The sequence below is a fragment of the Triticum dicoccoides genome, chromosome 1B, assembly GCF_002162155.2.
Source record: "Triticum dicoccoides isolate Atlit2015 ecotype Zavitan chromosome 1B, WEW_v2.0, whole genome shotgun sequence".
Lineage (NCBI taxonomy): Eukaryota > Viridiplantae > Streptophyta > Magnoliopsida > Poales > Poaceae > Triticum > Triticum dicoccoides.
Genome location: NC_041381.1, coordinates 70,936,928 through 70,940,567, shown reverse-complemented (window position 1 = coordinate 70,940,567; position 3,640 = coordinate 70,936,928).

Sequence of the window (3,640 nt, the reverse complement as noted above, 5' to 3'; positions counted from 1 at the left end):
ACATAACATGGTTTATATAGATAGCTGGCCTGGATATTGGCCTGATCGGCTCGTCCAAAATTCTCCTTAGAATAACGGAAAGCGATCGAGAGGTGGATGGTATAACGGGCGCTTAATTTTGTCTCCATGCCTTTTGAGCGTGCATGCGCAAGTGCGTGCTAGTGCGCTGCTAATATCTCTCAAGGCAATCAAAAGGAAGGAACACATTAGGCGTTAGTGGAACCATATATTGGTTGTCTACCGCGCTAGAGCGGATGACAAGGAGAACCACTTGGGACTTGGTTGGGAGCACCATGGAAAGTAGAGGCCGGGGCTGCATAAACAAACTGCACTGTGGCTTCCGAGTCAGTGTGCAGAACTGGCAATATATGTCGACTGCACTGTGTTAAGCAGATGATACCCCGCACGTTGATGCGGTAATTTTGTTAAATGCGTAATTGGATGCTAGATAAACAACTAAAATTAATAAAATGAAATGAAAGAGTTTTTCTTGATATACAATTTAAAACATTAAAAAATATAAGCATATAACAAAAGCATGTGTAAAAGAGAAAAGAAATTAGATTACATTTAAAAGTGTCATTCTAAAGAAAACAACTGATGACTTGCATGCAGGAACTGATGATGTGGCAGTGCTGCACGGATATGCTAATACAAAAAATGTAATTTATAACTTATATGCATGATATGTTGACGTGACATGGTTGCACGTCTAGAAAAAAAAGCAGTGGGTTGTATCATAATTAAATCTAGTGTGATTTAAAACCCGCTTAAAATCCACTAGTGCATGGTGCACCATAGGGAATTCTCGTGTGTAGATCAGATGGATGCTAGTTAATCTTGATAGTAAATTTAACGGCTATAACAATTTTGATGATGTGGAAGTATGCATGTCAAGATAATTAGAAGTAGTGGAGATCACTCTCTTAGGTATATAGAATTTGCACGTCATTATGTTTTCATCAAGAAGCAAGCAGAAAAAGGCATCCCGCTACTAATAGAGTACGCGCGGAGGAGAGAGGGGGGGGAGGGGTCTATGTCTCGCTTATAGCCGGACAAATGTCCGCCTTGCCTGCGAGCATGCTACAATGAGCAGGTGGTGGGCTGGTCCAGTAGGCGATGAGGGTTGTCATACTGACGTCATCCTGATGTCACTCAAATTTTAGTTTTTTAAATGTTTTAAATGCATATATTTCAAAAACATAAACTTACTTTAAAAATCAAAACCATGAATTTGAAAAAATGTTAACAAGTATAAAATTTTTGTTAGGGAAGTTAAAAAAAAAGAAGAAGTCCATATTACAACATTGAATACCATGAAAGTCTAAATACAATCTTGAACTACGAAACTGTCTAGTTTACAACCTTGTGCTGGGAAACCATCTAGTCAAAACCAGTCAAAAACGATCAAAACCACAGTCCATAGTTATTATTTGTCTGGTTTGAAAGTTGATGGTTGTAAACAAGATAGTTTCATAGTTTAGGGTTGTGTTTTAGACTTTGGTGGTAGTCCAAGGTTGTAGTATGGACTTCTCACTTTAAAACAAATTGATAACTTTTCAAAGAAATGTTCGTGGCAATAAAAATTTATTCCCACACTTAACAAAGTATGTAAATTGTTTCTAGAAAATGTGTATACAATGTAAAAATTGTTTGTGTAATGCCAAATATGTTTCTTAGCACTAAAAGATGTCCGTGACATTTTTAGAAATGTCCCACGTTCAAAAAAATATATGCGTGTATTTCAAAATGTGTTCCTAATTATTTTTTTGTGTAATGTCAAAAACAAAATCGTACAATTAAAAAATGCCAAGTTTAAAAAAAATGTTTGGGACATTAAAAAAATATTTATGCAATATCAAAAATTGTTCGTGTAGGTAAATAAATGATTACTTCCATTTAAAAAGTGTACATGATATTTGTTCATGTGTTTCCAAAAAATGTCTGTGAAATTTTGATAATTATACACAGGAAAATATTTACTTAGTTTAGAGAAATGTTTATCGCCATTATGAAAATCTGTAATGTGTATTTTGAAATATTACCTTCTATTCAAAAAATTGTTCAAGCCATGCATTTTTATTAAATATACATTAAGAATTTGAAAAATGTCCAATGTGTATCGAAAAAATGTTTCACGTATGCGCTAACAAATGTACATTGAGTACTGAGAAAAAGTAAATGTGTGTTAAAAAATAAACCCGACAAAATAGCATAAATGAAAACCAAGAAAGAAACAAAGGAAACCAAAGTATAACGGAGAAAAAAAGGAAAAAGAATACCAGTGAAAAGAAATGAAGAAACCAAATTAGAATGAAGGAAAAAACAAAAAAAAATGATGAGAACAGGTGAAAAAAATAGAAAAAACAATTAAAAAATAAAGAAAACCAAAAAGGAAAACAACTGGAGCTGGGCGAACCTAAAGTGACACGGGTGGCAGGGAGCGACCTGCGCTAATGGGGCGGCCCGATAGTCACCCGCCCGTAGGCAATTCCTAATAGGAATCGATACGGTATCAGGAATTCCTATTGGCGAGACATAGCACCCGCACGCTTGACGTATTATTCACATAAAGGACAAATTCGGCATTGAATAGTACATAATGTAAGTTGGGTTTTAGAGTTGGCCCATTATCACATTAATGTCAATTTTATCATTTTTATATCTCAAGCAATGTTTAGAATTTTAGTATTAAATTTTGTGATAACTTAGATTGATATTGTGTCAATATGCTAGATTTTTTTCAAACATTTTAAAATGTGTTATGGCATCTGCCCAGCTGGAAGGCGTAGCAACTACCTACATTCTCCTTCATGCCGCTCGTCCTATACCATCGGATCTTGGACCCGCTTGGTTCTAGTTGTATTCCAACCAACTACTATCTTTTGAAACAGGGGTTCAAAATTCTACTAAATTCTAGAACATCCAAACACCCTTGGTTATGGGGTACACACGTACAACAACAAGATTCTCATACGAACCAAAATAGTCAACACTTTTTGCGACCATTTGCTTTTGCTATGAACATCCTTCCCTTTGAATAAGGTCGTAATACCAATTCCATACCACATCAAAAGGGGGAACATCTCTCAAAAGGAAAAGGGCATCAACATAATAAGTGTTGAGTCACGTGTAGTATGTGTTGCGTTGGATGTCGAATGATTTACCATCGACCAAGTGGTGCCAACTTATTAGACCATTGCTAAAATTCTTGCAAATAGGTTCAAGCCTCACTTTTCGGATTACGTTGACCCGTCTCAACAAGCTTTCATAGAGGGCTAACGTGTTAGTGATAACATTATTATCACTCGGGAAATTACCCATTCTGTTGCAATTAGATCCTGGAAGTATCAAGGTTTTATGCTAAAATTTGACATTGCAAAAGCTATCCATCGTTCAGAATGGAATTTCATTGTCTCTTCTCTCACAGGCAAACGGCTACATGGTTATTTTATTATTTTGATCTATCCGTGCATGTATTCTCTTGTCTTATGTTATCATTAATGGGCAAACTTTGAAGATTCGGGAGTACCAAAGGTATCAGGCAGGGTTGTCCATTATCCTCCTATCTTTTTGTGCTGACAATTAATGAGTTTTCTTTGTCTCTCAATGATGCTATGACAGCTAAAAACTTAGAGGG